Source organism: Vicugna pacos, chromosome 19 (assembly GCF_048564905.1).
Source record: "Vicugna pacos chromosome 19, VicPac4, whole genome shotgun sequence".
NCBI classification, from domain to species: domain Eukaryota; kingdom Metazoa; phylum Chordata; class Mammalia; order Artiodactyla; family Camelidae; genus Vicugna; species Vicugna pacos.
The window spans coordinates 37,146,115-37,165,411 of NC_133005.1; the positions used below are offsets into that span (position 1 = coordinate 37,146,115).

Sequence of the window (19,297 nt, forward strand, 5' to 3'; positions counted from 1 at the left end):
CTACAGAGAACAGAGTAGTGGTTACCAGAGGGGAAGGGGCAGCCGGGGGGAGGGCAGTGAAATGGGTAAAGGGGGTCAATTGTAGGGTGACAGGTGGAAAATAAATTTTTAGTGGTGAGCACACTGTCCAGTATATAGAAGTAGAAATATAATATAGTACACACGAAACTTATATAAGTCAATATTACCTCAATTTAAAAAATACTAAAAAATAAATAAAAGCAAGAAGAAGGGGGTTGGCTTCAGTATTTGTCCCTCCTTCCCCTCCTCCAGCCCGGGGGGGAGGAATGGGCTTCCAGGGGCAGAGGATATTTGGAGCTTGGTTCTGGGGCCCAAGGGGTGCGGGCAACATGAGGCCTGATCTGTATTCCGAAGAGTTTTAAAAATCATTTATTTGTGGAAAAATCCTTCACCATTTCCCATCAGGTCATGAAGGTCAGGATGCCTGATGGCATGGGAGTCACTTTTGCCCTAAACAGGCATCTGGAGAGATCAAATGGTCAAATTGTAGTGTCTGTGTACATGTGAGAAACAGCCACAGTCCATGTGAGATAGGCCAGTGCTTACTCCCATTGTGCAGACAAAACTGAGGCCCCGAGATGGGAAGAGCATTGCTCAGGAGGCCTCCCCACTAGGAGAGGGGCAGAGATGCAATTTCAACCCTGGCCTTTGTGGCTCCTGATCACTCACAGCCCTATCTCTGCCTGGTCCTGGGGTCTTGGGGCCAGAATGGTGGTCAAAGCCAGATGCTTATGGCATGTTAGGCCCCTACACATCTGGAAAAAAGAAACTGGCCTGAGGTTGAATCAGAACCAGGTGCGACCCCTCTTCCTCATCCCTCAGGCTGGGAGTAATTACTTGCCCCAGTTAATAGCGCCTACTTCCTGCCACCTTTCATCAAGACTCCCGGAATTGCCAGGCAGTAATTAACCCTCATAGCACCCCTCTGAAGTCAGTACTGGAGGCAGACATGTTATTAAACACATTTTTTTTACAGGTAGGTAAACTGAGGCAGGTCCCATTGCGGCCTGGGAGCTTGTTGTACCCTCATGACTCAGCAGCTAAGTCAGTCTCCACTTTCTTCCTATGGGAAGCAGAAGGCTTGCCCCGAGACGCCCCTTCCCCTGAGGGCTGAGCTGCAGGTGAGAGACCTGGCAGGTGCTGGATACTCCTTGTTCCTGCCCTCTCACCTCTCAGAAGCAAGGAGCGTGGCTAGAGACTAGATGGAAGGGGCTGGGATCTGACTGCTGTGTAACCCTGGGTGAGTCACTATCCTTCTCTGGGCCTCAGTTTCCTCCTCAGTAAAATGGGGATGATCACACCTACCTCGTGGATATGTCCTGAGCAGAAAGCACAGAGCCAATCTCTGATCCAGCTGCTTTCTCTCTCCTGGCTCTGGCCATATGGCCTCCTCGCTGTTCTTTGAACACCCAAGCCACTTCCTACCTCAGGACCTTTGCATTTGCAGTGCCGTCTGCTTGAAATGTTCTTCTTTCAGATCTCTTCCTGGCTGGCTCCTTCTCAGCATTCTCAGCTCAGATGTCACCTATTCAACCTAGAGTCCCCCCTGTTCCCACTCCAACCTCTCACTCTGTATTACAGTATTTATGAAGGTAACTCGTTATTTGCCTCGTTTACTTCCTTGTCAGCTCCACCTGGGCAGGGTATTTTAAAAATCTATTTCATTCACAATATATTCTCAGACCTCAGCTCAGAGTCAGGCACATAGTAGATGCTTAAGAAATGATTGCTTTCTCCACCTCTTTCCTTGCTAGCTTGAAGGTCAGCTACTAACTAGCTATGTGACCCTTGCAAGTACTTTCCCTCATGCCTCCTTGTCAACTAAAGATGGACTGGGCGCTATTCTCTTGGACTCAGGTAGCTTTGAAATTGCCAAGACCTCTGCCTCATCCCTCCTCAGGTAATTTGGGAGCAAGAAGGTAGGTGAGGGAAGACAAGCCCCCATTTGGTGCAGACACCCTCTTTCCTGCTGCTCCATCCCCTCCCCTGTTGCTTTGGGTTTTTGGACTTACTCCAGGCACATCCCCATGACGAGCCACCCCCTCCCTTGGCATGTCTGTCAGCACCCTTGGGGGAAGGAATTTGGAAAGGGGAGGAAGAGAAAGAAAAGAAAGCAGAGTGCGAGGGTACAGTTCCCACACCTGTGTAAATAATTTGTCATCTTAAAACTTGTCAAATATGCTCACCTTTAATGCCCAGTTCTTGGGCTTGTTTTCCTTGGCAAGGCCCCCACGGGAGTGGAATTTCGGCTGAAGGGAGCCCAATTGTCATCTTCTAAGCATGTTCCCAGGCCAGGGGGCCAGGGAGGGCTCTGGCTGACGCTCCACTTCCGTCCCCAGAAGTACCGGAACGTTCCTGGGGTTTAGGGAGCAGCCACCAGTTCTGGAAACTGTCCCGGAATTCTGGAATGTTGGAATTCAGACGGCCTCCTGCCCATTTTTCAGAGGAGGAACATGAGGCCCAGAGAGGGGAAGGGTTGGCCTGAGGCCACACTGCGTGCTGGGATGAGCTAGAGTGTGCCAGGAGAAGGTGGGATTGTATCTGTCTTCCGTTTGCAGGTCATGGCACTCCAATTTCCTACTGGAGAACCTCCTCTTCCCCCATCTCAGTCAATGAGGTTTGGTTGGGGTGCCCCAGGACCCTGTCTTGGAAGGTGGACACATGACCAAATCTGGCTCCAGTGATTAGCCCAAGGATGAACATGTGACCAAGCCTGCCCAATGAAACTCGATCCTGGGACTTTTGTTGCTGGGAATTATTTTGAAAAGACATGCAGTTTTTCCACTGGATTGAGAGTGAGCAAGTGAAAGCCTGGAGCATCAAGGGACATCATAAGGGAAAAACCTGCCTGAGAGAGATCAGTGCAGGGCTGGGCAGGGTTTGAACCCCTGGATCCAGCCATACCTGAAACTAGACACCCTTGGATGTTTTAATTTCATGAGCCACCACATTTCCCAATTTTGGCTGAAAACAGTTTGAACTGGCTTCCCATCACTTGCACATGATAGGTGCTGACTGACCCCATGGGAAGGGGGAAGGGAAGAGATTCCAGGCTGAGGAAATAGTATGCATAGTGACCCCGAAGCAGCAATGCTAAGGGATATTCAAGTAACAGTGAGAAGAAGGAGAATCATCTCCAAGGTGAGTTTAGGAGTTTGTCAGGTGGTCTCAGTGGGCAAAGGGAGTATCTCCAGCAGAGGGAACAACCAGTGTGAAAGCTTAGAGGGGTGACTAGCTAGTGAAGACTACCCATGTGCCACACTCGTGTTGGGTGCCAAGGGACATAGAGATGAAAAAGGCAAAATTGAATCCAGCTACTCCTTAACCGCTCAGCTAAAAGTGAGCTCTTCTGCTTTCGGAGCTGAGCCATCACACCTCCATGCCCTCATCCCTGCCGTGCCCGGTCCGCATGCTGTCTCTGATACTCAAGTGCTCTCCTAATTGGTGATGGGCACCACTGGGGCCACCCAACTTCATTTTATAGGGTGCACAAAGCATCAACTTGCATTGGGTCACGTAATGAGAGTTAATCCCTTTGCAAATCTTTTGCAGTCCTTCCTTTAGATCGTGGGAAGTGTCCATTTGGTACCAACCCATCTCTAACACTGATACTTGCTCATCTCTCTTTGTGAAAAAGACCAGGTCTCAGGCATCATACCTTTGACACAGTTTTATCTAGCTAGACTTTTGAAAAACTTTGTGTTGAGCTGTGGCATAAGAAGTATTTAGCTTCAATTTTCATGGCTGTGTAATTGGCACCCAAATGAGCAAATAGAACATCTCCACCCCCAAAGCCCCTCTTTTTCCTCTGTTACTTCCCTTCCTGCAGGCATTACTATCTTGACTTCTATCACCATACATCCTCTTCACTTGTTTTTGAACTTTCTGATCTGTTTTCTCTTTCTGTAAATTCGCCTTTTCCAGAATGTCGCATAAGTGGAATCCTGCAGTGCACTGCCTTTTGAAAATGGCTTTCTTACACGCAGCATAGTGCATCTGAGATGCATTGATTTCATTGTGTATTATCAGTACGTTGTTCCTTGTTGTTGCTGAATAGTATTACATCATATGGATGTAACACCGATTGTTTAACCCATTCACAAGTTGAGGGATATGTGGGCTGTTTCCAGATTTAGTGATTATATAGTAAAGCCACTATAAACATTTGCAAATAGGTTTTAATGTAAGCATAAATTTTTATTTATCTTGGGGAAATTTCTAGGAGTAGAATTTCTGGATCGTGTATGGATCATGTAAGTGTATGTCTGACTTATTCAGAAGCTGCTGAACTGTTTTCCAAAGTATCTGTACATTTTGCATTCCCACCGGCAATGCATCAAAGTTTCGGTTTCTTCCCATCCTCACCAGCTCTTGCTATTGTCAGTATTTTTTAAAAAAATTGTAGTCATTCTAATAGGTGTACACTAGTTTGTCATTGTGGTATTAATTCACCTTTCCCTAATGACTAACGATGTTGAGCATTTTTTTTAATGTGTTTATTTGCTAACTCTATTTTTTGGGGGGGTGTAGTGTCTGTTCAAACTTTTTGTCCATTTGAAAAATCAGATCGTTTTCTTATTAATGGGTTTGGAAAGTTCTTTATATATTCTGGATATGAATCTGTCCTTTGTCAGATATGTGATTTGCAAATATTTTCTCCCAGTCTATGGCTTGTCTTTTTGTTGTCTTAACAGGCAGACTTTAATAACATTGTTTTGTTTTCATTGTGGTGATTTTCCTGGTTATCTTTTATTTGTGGCCAGTGTTCTTTTTTTTCAAATCTAGTGATCATATCAAATGTTTCCTTTTAAAGCAAATTTATTTAAATAAAAAGGTAAGTCAACTTGAAGAAAAATATTAAGCAATAGTAGCAACAGTGGAAAGCAGACTGCACAAAAATCATGAAGGCAGGTGCCTGAATGACCAAAGTGTGGGCAGCTCCAATTCATTCCATCAGCAAATACTGACTGAGCACCTACTGTGTGGCAGCTCTGTCTTGGGTGGTGGGACACAGTGATGAACAAGAAGAGTTGCGGCCTTTTTGGTGATGGTCTGTCTCCAACGAGCTCTGTATCCTTCAAAAGCCAACTTGAATGAGCCTTCCTTTGTCCATGCTTCCCTGGCACACTCACCACACTGTATTGCAATTTTTTGTTTCTGTGAGCATCTTCCTGGGAAGGGGATATGTCTGGCAGCCTCTGAGCACATTGCCTAGAGCCTGGTGCATAGGTTCTCAATAAATAGCACCTCAAGAAATAGTCGCAATTATGAAATTCCAAAGACAGATTTGCTGATTTGATTGGTTGAAATCAGCCAGTTTCACCCAGGTGCAGTGGCCTAAAGCCCCTCCCCGCTGCAGTCTGGGCTGGCACCATGCAAACCAAGGTCATTCTCCTTGGCCTCCCCTTCCACTGAAAAAGACACCAAGAGAAAAACCTCCTAAACCCTGTGCCTTCAGCTCTTCCCTTTGTTCCCCATCCAGTGCCCACGGGTGCCTTCCCTGGTCCTCATTGATCCCACTTACGAGGCATCTCTTTGCTCTGACCTGGTCCTAGTGACCACTTCACCCTGACCTCCTACCACCCTTCCTCCTGCTCCTCCTCTCCAGCACAGCTGCCTGCTTCCGGTCCTCCAACACACCAAGCTCATTCCCACCCCTGGGCCTTTGCACTTGCTGTTCCTTCTATCTGGGACCCTCTGTCTCTAGCTCTTTGCATGACTGGCTTCTTCTCCATGCTCAGTTCTGAGTTTAAATGACCCCCTCCTCAGAGGCCCTCTCAGGCTGCGCTATCAAAAGCCTCCCCAGTTTCTACTTTTTATCCTATCATTCTATTTATTTTCTTTTATTTGTATGTTCACTTGTTTCTTGTCTGTGTCCCCCATTAAAGCATCAGTACCATGAGGGATTTTGATCTATTCTTCTCTGTCCTCCCAGTGTGTGGCTCAGTGCCTAGTGCATAGTACGTGTTTAATAAACATTTGTTGAAAGAATAAATGATGTCTCCCTTCTCAAGATGCACTCAAAGCAAAATGGAGCCCATGTCAGGCTAATGTCCCTCTGGGCTCCTACAGGGTAGGACCACACGTCCTCCTCCTGGCCCCCATCTGGCCCCTGTGCCCACTGCTGATTGCTGCCCAGCTTGGGGGGCATCCCACCATCCTCCGAGCTGGCTTTTTGGAATCTGTTCCTCAGGACCTCACCAGTTCTGGGCCATGGAAGGGACTGGAGACAGCTCTGTGGGCTGCAGGGACCCTGCATGGCACCCCATCCACTCACATGAAGAGAATCGTTTCAGCTCCCTTCCTCTCCTCCTGGTTCTGCCGTGGGGAAGGCAAGGCTCCACTTGAGGCCTGTGTGTCTTTATCATCTTTCTACTACCTGTTCTTTCTTTTTAAGAAACACAGACCAGACCCCAATGCCAAGCCATCAGTGGCAGTAATATCTGACTCTGTCTCACTTCTGTGTAATTTGCTGAGTATCTTCAGTTTACAGCAAGTGCCTAAGGTTGGGTTCACCTAGAAGCAGATCTCTAAGAAAATAATTCAAAGGCAAGTCGTTTCTTTGGGAGGTGACTCCAGAAACCACTGGTAGGGGTGTGGGGAAGTGAGGCTAGGAAGGGAGGGCCTCCAATGCAGAGTATTATCAAGCAAGTAACCACTGTGGGCACCTGGGGCTCATTCTGTGGCGGACCTCTGAGAAATGGTGTAGAAGGTGCACCTCTGAGTGATTCACTGGGGGTGGGGGTGGCCAGGGAGCTGAGGAATGTTTACACCCGCTCCTGCTAGTCCTTGGTTGAAGGCGGCTCCCTGGAGTGTTAATTCCCAGCACTTCTAGCCTCCCGGAGGTGGGCAGAGCCGGCAGGTAAAGAGGAGCGGGGTGTAGGCAGCTGGAATTTGGTCTGTGTTCATGAAGAGTAAGCAGGAGGGGAGATGGGCAGGGCACCTACAACAAATGCCTCACACTTGATACTCGTTTTTCATTTAAAGCAGAGATCAATGTTTCCTTTAAGATGAAGTTTAAATGAAAATTTAAAAAGCGAGTTGACTTAAAAAGAGTAAATAGTATACAGGAGAAACGTGAATGTGGTGAACGCTGCTACTTTTAAGGGAGTTCAAAGCGTTTAACAAACTGACGCATCTCCTTGGCAACCCACCAGGATGGGGATGCAGAGACCCCATTCCCTCTTCCCAGCACACCCACCCCAACTCTGCCCTGGGTTCCTGGGAATCTTAGAAATGGACCATGGTGCTTGAAGCCCTTTTGACTTGGGGTCTGTCACTCTGTCACTTAACACCTCTAGGCCTATCTGTTAAGAGGGTAGATTCTAAGTCATGTGAAAGAGTATATGTGTGAAAACAGCCAAGTCTGCAAAAGAAGAGCTAAGAGGGAGGATTTGTCTGTCCGGACATTAGAATATATGACAGAGGCATAAAAATAAAAACAGTGCAGTATTAGCATAGAAGTGGGCAAATACAAGAGAACAGAATAGAGTCCAGAAATTAGCGCAGGTGTCACCTGTCCTGCCTAATGGCTGTGAAAGGATTTAGGAAAAGGAGAGACATCAATTAACATGGAATTCTCTAGATTAGGTCTGTGCTGGGGCAGTGGCTTCCCAACAGGCTCCCCGTCTTTGGCCTTTCCCTCTGGTCCACCTGTCAAGGCACTGGGGAGACTCACCCTCATGGACCACATGCTCCCCATGTCTACCCTGGAATCTCAGAAGCCTCCAACCCCAGATTAGTTAGATAGCAGGTGGCACTGAGGAGGACGTTGCTGCCTTTGGAGTTCTCTTTCACTTTTGATTGATTAACCCACAGAGAAAGCCACATGTGGGTGCTGGTAGTCCTTTAAAATCTCTCCAAAGCTTGCTCGTCCCCGGGTGTGAGGCAGAGTAGGCCTCAGCCCAGAGCCTACTGCACTCAAAGCAAAATGGAGCCCATGTCAGGCTAATGTCCCTCTGGGCTCCTTCAGCTGGCCACAGAATCCAGCCAGAATTTAATTGTATTGTTTTGTGATCATTGTTTATTTATTCATTTTATTTGTTTATTTTCAATTGAAGTATAGTTGATTTGCAATGTTGTGTTAGTCTCTGGTGTACAGCATGGTGACTAAGTTACTTTCCATCTGTAGAAATGATGACTTGTCTTCTCTTTCTGGTAACAATATGAATTTTCCTTTAAAAATTATTTTACTGACACATGCTACAATGAGGAGAACCTCCAAAATGTTTTGCTAAGCGAAAGAACTCAGACACAGAAGGTCACCTATTGTACAATTCCATTTCTATGAAACATCCAGAAGATATAACTCCATAGAGACAGAAAGCAGATGGGTGGTTGCAGGGGGCTGGGGTTGGGGGCTAGGGAATGGGGAGCAGCTGCTTTCCGGGTATGGGGTCTCCTTTTGGGGTGAGGAAAATGTTTTGCAACAGTTAGAGGCTGTGGTTGCACAACATTGCGAATACCATTGTGAATACCAAATGCCACTGAATTGTTCACTTTAAAATGGTTAATTTGATGTTACGTGATTTTACTTCAGTAAATTATTTTTTAAAAACCAACCAAGCAAACAAAAAAAATCAATTTGCTTAATAAAAAGTATGAATAGCTTTAAAGATGACTTTTAAACAAGGTTCAGGGGACACTGGTTAAGAGAACCGGTCTCACCTCCAGGCCTTGGCTCATGCCTTGCCCTGGCCTGGAATGCCCCCTGTCTCACTGACTGAATCCTGCCCATCCGTGGGAACCAAGGCATAGTCTCAGCTCTGTGGGAAGCCCTCCCTGGTTACATAGGCCCATCGGGTGACCAGAGCGGTAGGGTGGGCGCAGACCTGCACTCTTCAGACCTGGAGGCGAATCCCAGCCCAGCTGCTTATTAGCAGGGAGGAGTCTCTTTGGACACATTGCTTAACCTCCCCAAGAGGGCCTCAGTTTCCTCATCTGTAAAATGGAGGTTCATGATTGTTCTTATCCCACAAGGTTGAGTTACTACATAAAAAGCCAGCAGACAGGGCATGGTGCAGAATGGGTGCCCTTGATTCACACCTGGCTTTGAGCACCAATCACATCATGTTGATTTATTTGCCTCTTGTTTCCTGGACTGTAAGCAAGGACTCAGCCGTCATGATCTCTGTATCCACAGTTCCCACACAGGGCTCATGCAGTAGGTCTCCAAGAAGGGCATGTTGATTGATGCCTAAAGGAATTCCTAGAATCCTACCTCCTGTCTCCACCTCTACTGCCCCCACCCTTGTCCAACCCCATTCATCTCACCTAGACCGTTGCAGGTCTCCTGGCTTCCATCCTGAACATCCCACCCCCAACCCATTCTCCACGCACAGCCAGACCTCATTAGAGCCTAAATCAGATCCTGTCCCTCCCCTGCTTGAAATCTTCCCAGGGCTTCCCCATCACTCAGAGTAAAAACTGAAGTCCTCCCATGGCCCACAAGGCCCTGAATGATCTGCCCCACCTCCCCACCCCTGCCATCACCTTTCTGCTCTCATCTATCCTCAATGTCCCCTTCTTGGCTCTAGCCATGACAGTCTCCTCCCTGTTGCTCTAAAACTTCAGGCCTCCACCTCTGGACCTTTGCACCTGCTGTTCCCTTTGGTGAGGACACTCTTCCCCAGATACCACCAAGTGCTCATTCCCTCCCTCCTCCTCCAGTCCTTGGTTCAAATATCCCCTGTTCAGGGAGGTTTTCCCTAGCTTCCCAGACCTCACTGGACTCCAAAGCTCTCTTCCTTCCCTAGGAAAGGCCCTTGGCTGGGGTCCTGGATCTCAGGCAGAGGAGAGGCTCCCAGGCCTCTCTCTAGACTTGGAGCCCGGGGTCAGCCATGGAGGCAGGCAGCGCCCAACTGTACCTGGTGCAGAGGCCTCTGCCTGCCCTCCCACCCGCCGAGGGAGGTGCCCTGCCCAGCTCATTCGGGCTTCAGGGTGCAGGTGGGAAAGTCCCATGTCCTCCTCCACTTACCTGACTTGGGCTGACTCAGACCCTCACCCCCAGCCAGAGGGAGCCGTAGCCACCCCGCCCAGCCCCTTGATGGGAAACAGCGCTGCTAGGGCCTGGCTGGGCCAAACACTGACTCACTTCACCCCGCCCAGCCTCTGCCACTGGAAGTCACACCTCCCTCTGGCCAAAGAAGCTACAGCTTTGCTCCTGGGGCATTTTCCTCTCTATGCGTTTGCCCAAGCTGTGCCTTGGCTAGCAGTGCCCTTCTGCCTGGAGGTAATAATAATAATAATAATAATAATAATAATAATAATAATTAATAATAATAATAATAATAATATAACAACAACAACAACTATTATACAATGATAATAGTAACTAGCCATGCTTACCATGTGCCGTCACTGTACTAAACACTTTATTTGTATTAATTCATTCAATCCACACAATAATCTTATGAGGTAGGGACTTTCATTTTCCCAAGGCACAGAGTGGTTAGTAACTAGCCCAAGGTTGCCAGCTGGTAAGTGGGAGAAGAGGGATTTGAATCTAGGCAGTGTGGATGTCACGCCGCCATTCTCATCTCCCAGACCTGGTGGAGGCCCCTGAGGTTGGAATCCAGGGAGAGGGAGGGAGGCGATCCAAGTTCTGATTTCTGTCTCAGTGCCTCTTCTGCACAGTGGGAACCAGCCCCTCTCTTCAGGGTACAGGCTGGTCTTTGGTCCCTCCACCAAGGTGACTCTGCAGAATGCAGGGTCTGGGCAATCCACCACTAGTTCCTGAAAGGGAATTTACACATACCGAACATGCCCATAGCCTGGACATTCAACCCATTAACCTCCCCAGAGACCCTGTGAAGTGGGGACATTTACTGTCAACCATTTTACAGAGGAGGAGACTAAGGCCCAGAGAGTAACAGAATTTGCTCAAAGTCACAGATCTAGGATATGGCAGAAGCTGAATTCAAACCTAGGATTGTTCTGACACCGTAAGGCTGGAGTCCCTTCTACTGAGTTGATAACACAGCATCTTGATGAAGAACAGGGCAGGGCCAAGATGCTGGAACGAGCCTGGAACATCTGTTCACATTGCCCTTTCCCTCCAGCATTCTACTAACCTTCACCCACCCATTCATTCTTCCATCCACCCACCCACCAGTCCTTCCGTTCACTTATCCACCCACCCACTCACCCATCCATCCACCCAGCCATCCATCTACCTACTCACCTACACACTCACTAATCTATGATCCAAACATCTAACCATCCATCCTCCCATTATCCTATCTATCCCTTCCATTCACCATCCATCCATCCACACTTCCATCCACCTGTCCTTCTATTCATGCACCTATCCATTTGTCTCTTCCACCTTCTATCTGTCCTTCCATTCATCTATCTGTCCATCAACGTAAACATTATCTATCTATCCATCACTCATACATTATTCTATACATTTATCCATCCATCCATCCACTCACCCATTCATCTATATACATCCATCTATCCATCTATATACCCATTCATCCATACCTCCCACAAATGTTTATTTAAGTGATGGCTTCTATGTCCAAGCCTTCAGATCAGTATGCCTTGAGCCAGGAGAAACATGCCTAATTAGGTTTCTGTTTATTTGTTGTTCCAGGAAGGCTAATTGTGGGGTTTGTAAACAGCCCTTTGATGGCTGGAGAGTTACTTAAGAGGACAGTTAAATAAACAAGCACTGGGTGGAAACAGTCAGTGCTGGTACACAGCGGGTCCAGAGCCATGACCTGCCTTCCACAGTGGGAGGAGGGCTGAGCTTCCGACAGTGCAGAGGCTTTGGGGTCAGAAAGGAAGTCAGAAAAAATAGGAACAGTGGCAATAATATCTACTGTGTGTGGAATGCCTACTGTGTGGCAGATGCTACGCAAAGCACAGCCCTTACAACAACTCCACGAGATAGAAACCATTATGACTCCATTTATGGATGGGGAGACTGAGCTTTGGGGAGGGGAAGTCACGTGCTCAAGGCCTCACAGCTGGGAAGTAGCACAGCCAGGACATCAATCTGTCTGTGTGCAGCAATGATGATGAAAATAGCAAATAATTATATAGAGCTCACTGTATTCTAAGGCACAGTTCTGAGAATCTTCTTTGCCTGTATTTACTCAGTAAATACTCACACAACGCTATGAGGTTGATACTATTATCATTCCCATATTACAGATTAGAAAATTGGAGTTGCGAGACCTAAAGTAACTTGCAAAGATTGCTCAGCTAGGAAGCAGCAGAATTTTTAAAAAATGAGTAAATATCTGAATCCAAAGTCCTACTCTTACATGTTATGCAGTGGATTGTACCTTCTATGAAATTAGAAAGATACAGCCACACAATTGGCCAAACATTTTTAAAAATCATCTTTTTCATTTTTATATTTTCTGAATCTAAAATACTATGAAATTATAACTTGTTATGTCTTTTTAATTACCTAGTTCAGGGGTTGGTTATCTTTTTCTATAAAGGTACCAGATAATAAATGTTTTAGACTTTGTGGCCCATATATTCTGTTGCAACTACTCAACTCTGCTGTGGTAGCTGGAAAGCAGCCATAGATAATATGAAACAAATGGGTGTGGCTGTGTGCCAATAAAACTTTATTCACAAAAACAGGTGGAGGGCCAGTTTTCACCCAAGTGCTGTAGTTTGATGACCACTGACTTTGTGCATTTTAAATGTATTTGTATTCACCAAACCACTTTTTCTTGCCTTTTTATGAACAATATAAAGGATATGCAAGGATAATTTCAACCACTGTTGAGTTTCACCTCCAGACCATTTGCTCACACATGCCCTATACGCCATTTACCCATTTGTCCACTAGTGGCAGCTTCTGAAGGAATTTGCAAACTCCTGGCATTAATTGAATTCCTTTAGTCACAAGGTCAGTAAATGAATGACACCCAGGAGAGGTGCTCAGCCTGGCTGACTACCCCCAGGGAGAGTGCTAAGGGCCCTGAGATTACTCTTCACTACACCAAGTGCTGTAGATTTCTGGCTTGAAAAAAATTTATAAAGTTAAAGTTAAGCAGTCCTATGACTGCGGCTCTAATACTATTTCCTATTGGTGACAAGAACAAGGAAATGAAAGGATGGCCGGCAGAGATATTACAAAATGTCCCCAGGGCTAGTGAGAACAAAACAGGGTAAGGTCAGAAAGATCCCCTTTCCTCTTTATCCCCACCCCCTTCCCCTCAACGTCCATTTCCCAGCCTCAGAAAAGTTGTAAGCCTGAAGGAACAGCATGTGGTCACTCCCAAGTTAAAAGGCAAATGACAACCTGGGTAAAAATATTTGCAACATAAATGTAGACAAATGATTTATTTCCATAATATCTGTAGAATCCCTGCAAAACAATAAGAAAAAAACCCCAACTTATTAGAATAATGGGGTAGTAGATAGGAACAGGCAAATTACAGAGAACAAAATACATGTGGCAAATAGACATGTAAGATGTTTAATGCCCAAGGCAATCTACAGATTTGATGCAATCCCTATGAAATTACCCAGGACATATTTCACAGAACTAGAACAAATCATAATAAAATTTATATGGAACCATCAAAGACCTAGAATTGCTAAAGCATTACTGAAGCAAAAAAAAAAGAGGCTGGAGGAATAACTTTCCCAGACTTCAGACAATACTATAGAGCTACAGTCATCAAGACAGCATGGTATTGGTACCAAAACAGACATATAGACCAATGGAACAGAATAGAGAGCCCAGAAATGAACCCACAAACTTTTGGTCAACGCATCTTCGACAAAGGAGGCAAGAATATACAATGGAATAAAGACAGTGTCTTCAGCAAATGGTGTTGGGAAAACTGGACAGCAGCATGTAAAACAGTGAAGCTAGAACACACCCTTACACCATATATATATACAAAAATCAACTCAAAATGGATTAAAGACTTAAACATAAGACAAGATACAATAAACCTCCTAGAGGAAAACATAGGCAAAACATTATCTGACATACATTTCAAAAATTTTCTCCTAGAAGAAATAAAAGCAAGAATAAACAAATGGGACCTAATGAAACTTACAAGCTTCTGCACAGCAAAGGAAACCAGAAGTAAAACAAGAAGAAAACCTACGGAATGGGAGAAAATTTTTGCAAGTGAAACCGACAAAGGCTTGATCTCCAAAATATATAAGCAGCTCATACGACTCAATAAGAAAAAAATAAACAACCCAATCCAAAAATGGGCAGAAGACCTAAACAAGCAATTCTCCAAGGAAGACATACAAATGATCAAAAAGCACATGAAAAGATGCTCAATATCACTAATTATCAGAGAAATGCAAATCAAAACTACAATGAGGTATCACCTCACACCAGTCAGAATGGCCGTCATTCAAAAATCCACAAATGACAAATGCTGGAGAGGCTGTGGAGAAAGGGGAACCCTCCTACACTGCTGGTGGGAATGCAGTTTGGTGCAGCCACTATGGAAAACAGTGTGGAGATTCCTCAAAAGACTAGGAATAGACTTACCATATGACCCAGGAATCCCACTCCTGGGCTTGTATCCAGAAGGAAATCTACTTCAGGATGACACCTGCACCCCAATGTTCATAGCAGCACTATTTACAATAGCCAAAACATGGAAACAACCTAAATGTCCATCAACAGGTGACTAGATAAAGAAGATGTGGTATATTTATACAATGGAATACTACTCAGCCATAAAAACCGACAACATAATGCCATTTGCAGCAACATGGATGCTCCTGGACAATGTCATTCTAAGTGAAGTAAGCCAGAAAGAGAAAGAGAAATACCATATGAGATCGCTCATATGTGGAATCTAAAAAACAAAAACAAAGACAAACAAACAAACAAAAACAAAGCGTAAATACAGGACAGAAATAGACTCACAGACAGAAAATACAGACTTGTGGTTACCAGGGGGGTGGAGGGTGGGAAGGGATAGACTGGGATTTCAAAATTGTAGAATAGATAAACAAGATTACACTGTATAGCACAGGGAAATATACACAAAATGTTATGATAACTCACAGAGAAAAAAATGTGACAATGAGTGTGTATATGTCCATGAATGACTGAAAAATTGTGCTGAACACTGGAATTTGACACAACACTGTAAAATGATTATAAATCAATAAAAAAATGTTAAAAAAAAAGATGTTTAACTTTGCTGGTAATCAGGCAAATGCAAACTAAAAAAAATTAGATAACATTTTCGACTCCTCTGTTTGACAAAAATTAAAGATTGATATTGTAAAATATTGATAATGTAATGTAAAGGAAACTGTGGGGAAATAGCCACACTCATATTCTGCTGGTGGGAGTATGCATTGGAATGGCCTCTCAGGAAGACAATTTTACTGTATCCAGTAAAACTGAAAATTCATATTTTCTAGAACTCAGCAATTCCATTGTTTGGTGTCTTCCTTAGAGAAGCATCAGGCACAAGGAATAAGTGCCAAGATGGTTATTGGAAACAACCTAAATACGCATCGTCTGAGGAAGGATTAAATACCTTGCAGTGATCTTGCAGTTCATCTTTTGAGGCAGAGCTTGCCCACCTCCGCTACTGATGTTGAACCTGCTAGTTGCTCACTCTTCTCAGCCTCCCTTGGGGCTAGGGGTGGTCACATGATCCAGGGTCCACCAATCAGACACACCGACCCAGACTTGGAAGCAGGATTAGTCCAGGGGCAGCAGAGATGTCTTACCTGACCCAGTCCTGTGGTGCAATTTGGAGCACTATCCCTGCTGAATTTAAAACCTGGTTCTCCAACCCTCTTGGGCTCCCCAAATTCCCTATAATGAAGTTTTAACTCAAATATAGCATACATACAGAAAGATGCACAGGTCATAAGTGATAATTTGATGAATCTTCATAAGTGAGCACACCTATGTCACTAGCCCCACACCAAGAAATGGAACATTCCAGTCCCCCAGAAGCTCCTTTTGTGCCTTCTTCCAGTCATGACTTCCCTGAAGGTAGCCAAAGGTAGTGTGTCTATTTCCAGTCCTTCACATAAATGGAATCAAATGGTATGTGTTTGTGTCTGGCTCCATCTTTTAATGTTAATGTCTTTGAGATCCATCCATGTTGTTGCATGTGATTGCACATCATTCATTCTCATCGCTGAGGAATATTCTATTGTCTGAATGTGACTCAGTTCATTCATTCACTCTCCTACTGATGGGTATGTGGGTACTTTCTTGGTAGGGGCTACTTATAAATAAGGCTGCTATGAATATTCTTGTGCATATTTTTTGGTGAACATCTATCTGCATTACTGTTGAGTATAGATCTATTGCTAGGTCATATGGTTAAGTGTATGCCTCACTTTGTTAGAAATCGCCAGTTTTCCAAAGTGTCTGCACCATTTTGTGTTCCTACTGGTCATGTATGAGTTTCTCCTGGATGTTCCACCTCCTCATCAATTCTTGGTGTTTTCCATCTTTTTCATTTTAACCACCCTAGTGGGTGTAGAGTGGTATCCTGTTGTGGTTTTAATTTGTGTTTCCCTAATGATCAATAATGTTAAGCCTCTTTGTGTGTTTATTTGTCATTTGGCATCTCCTTTTGCGAGATACCTGCTCAGATCTTTGCCCTTTTTGTCTATTGGATTGATTGTCCCTTTCTCCACAAAGTACTTTTAATAGATTGCATCTCTGTTTAAATTACTGTATCAGCCAGGGTTCTTCAGGGAGACAAAATCAATGGATTATCTGTCTGTCTGTCTGTCTGTCTATCTATCTATCTATCTATCTATCTATCTATCTATCTATCTTTTAGGAATTGGCTCATGCAATTGTGGAAGCTGGCAAGTCTGAAATTTGTAGGACAGGTTGGCAGGCTGCAAACTCAGGCAAGATTTCTATGTTACAATCTTCAGACAGAATTCCTTCTCTAGGAAACTTCAGTTTTTACTCTCAAGGCCTTCAACTGATTGGCCCACCCACATTATCAAGGATACTTCCCTTTGTTAAAGCTAACTGGGTGTAGATGTTAATCACATCTACAGAATACCTTCACAGCAACACTCAGACTAGTGTTTGACTAAACAACTGGGCACAATAGCCCAGATAAGTTGACACAGAAGATTTAACCATCCAATTACTCAGAGTCGTTTATGTTGTTTGCAACTTGGAGCCCTGTCTAATCCACCATTTACATAAACACACACACACACACGCATGCATGCACACACACAATATCAACAGCAGTGTTTTGCATTTCTATGTGTGTACGTGCACAGGAATAAGTCTAGAAGGATACAATCCAAACCTGTTACATGGCCACCTCAGGGAGTGTCCAGGGTGGAGGTCAGAGGGAATTTTAACCATAAGCTGTAACAATAAAGAACATTTTAAAGAGTGTAATAATGTGTTAATTATGTAATTAAAGTTAATTTTTAAGTGGGAAAACTTCTTTTTAAAAAATAAAGGAATCATTAAGTTCCCATTATTCCTTCATCAAATACTGACTGAGCACCTGCTATGTGCTAGTTGCTGGAGATACAGTGGGTAAGATGGTCAGACTCTATCCTTGTGAGGCTGACATCATAGTGGAGGAATCAAGCAATAAAGAAGCAAACAAAGAACTTAGCAGATAATTTCAGAGTGTTCTGAAGCTAAGCAAACCAGTGTAGAGACAAAGAATGAATGGGGGCATGGGGTTGTGTTGGATTGACTGGTCAGAGAAGGCCTCTCTGCGGTGGCATTTGAGCTGAGTTCTGAAGAAGGAGGAGAAGGTGCTGGTTTTCGGCAGGAGCATACTAGGTGGCCAATTCTGCAAATGCAAAGGCTCTGAGGCAGAAATGGATTGGATGAGGTGGGATGAGAACCCGAGCAGTGCTTTTGGAAAGCGAGGCCCAGAAAGGGAGCAGGATAGCTCGAGGCCGCAGCACTCGATGTGGTGGAGCCAGCTGGGGGCCTCTGCTGCCTGGTCCAAGATGAGTTCTGTGCTGATGCTGAGCTGCCTGTCCAGGGTGGAGGCCTCCGAGCTCCTTGAAGAACTTAATCCGCATTTCCCTCCAGCAATCCCTCTATGATTAGAGTCAACCATTGGAGACCCAGCCTCCAGGCTTGTATCAGCCTCACCCTGCCACCCAAGGCAAGCAGCACCACAGAGGGACAGCGGAGGGCTTCCTACTCTTGGCCTCTGAGTTGGAGGGTCAGCAAAGTCTACCATCACTGTCTTACATAATTATATTATAACAGTGGCCAGGGATGGTGCCCTGAATAGATGCTTTCCCTGCACCATCCTGTCGACTCCTGGTAAGATCCCTGGGGGGAGGGGGTATTATTATTCCCATTTTATGGCTGGGAACATTGAGGCTCAGAAAGATTAGATACCCTGACTCCAGGGTCTGTGTTCTTCACCCTTGCAGTCTAGACCCTGCTCTTCTAGCTCTCAGGGTAAGAGCAAGGCCATCTTTTTTTTTTTTTTTTTTAATAACAGAGCCCCAAATGGGAAAGGACAATTCCACCTGAGCTTTCATTATATAGATGGAAATTCCAGGGTTCTGGAGAGGGAAACAAACTATTCCCTGACTATACAGAGCCAGAGCTGGAGCTGGGACTCCCTGTTCCCAGGGCCCTTCCAGCTTTACCCCTCCCTTTTCATCACGGCTTGACTGGCCTCTAGACTGTTGCTCTAACGTGCCAGTCTCAATCCTGCCTCATGACTTTGCACTGACTGTTCTTCTACCAGATCTGGCCCATCACTTCTTTTTTGCCTTCCTTGACCACTCCATTGACAGTAGCCCTGCATTCACTCTTCCTATTTTGATGTATTTTTCTGCTTAGCATTTTTTACCCTCTGCTATTATATTAAATACTTACATTGTTGTTTATAGTCCATCTTCCTGTCTAGAATATCAGCCTCTCTAGGGCAGGGACTTTATTCACAACTGTTTCCCCAGTGCCCAGCCCATCACCTGGCCCCCCACTGATGCTCAGTATGTGCTTGTGGGGTGGATGGATGGATAGACGGATGAATGGGTGATGATGGATGGATGGATAGATAGATAGGTTATGAATGAATGGATGCGGGAATGGATGGATGGTTGGGGGATGGCTGGACAGCTAGGTGGGAAAGCGGATGGGTGATGGATGGATAACAGATGGATGTATAGATGGGTAATGGGTGGATGAATGGATGGGTGGACATTTCTCCCAATATCATTTCCCACCTCTGGGCTCTGCGTCTCCCACTTGACTGTTCAGACTTGCCTCCTTTGGCTCCAAGCCTGATCACGCAGCTCTGGGGGCCTCCACAGGATCAGGCAGGGC

At 45.2% G+C, this 19,297-nt stretch overlaps 1 long non-coding RNA gene across 2 annotated transcripts in view; it reads left to right on the forward strand.

Moving 5' to 3' along the window:
• LOC140687457 (uncharacterized) overlaps window positions 1-19,297 on the forward strand; it is a 284,201-nt gene that overhangs the window by 128,928 nt on the left and 135,976 nt on the right. The window lies entirely within an intron of this gene.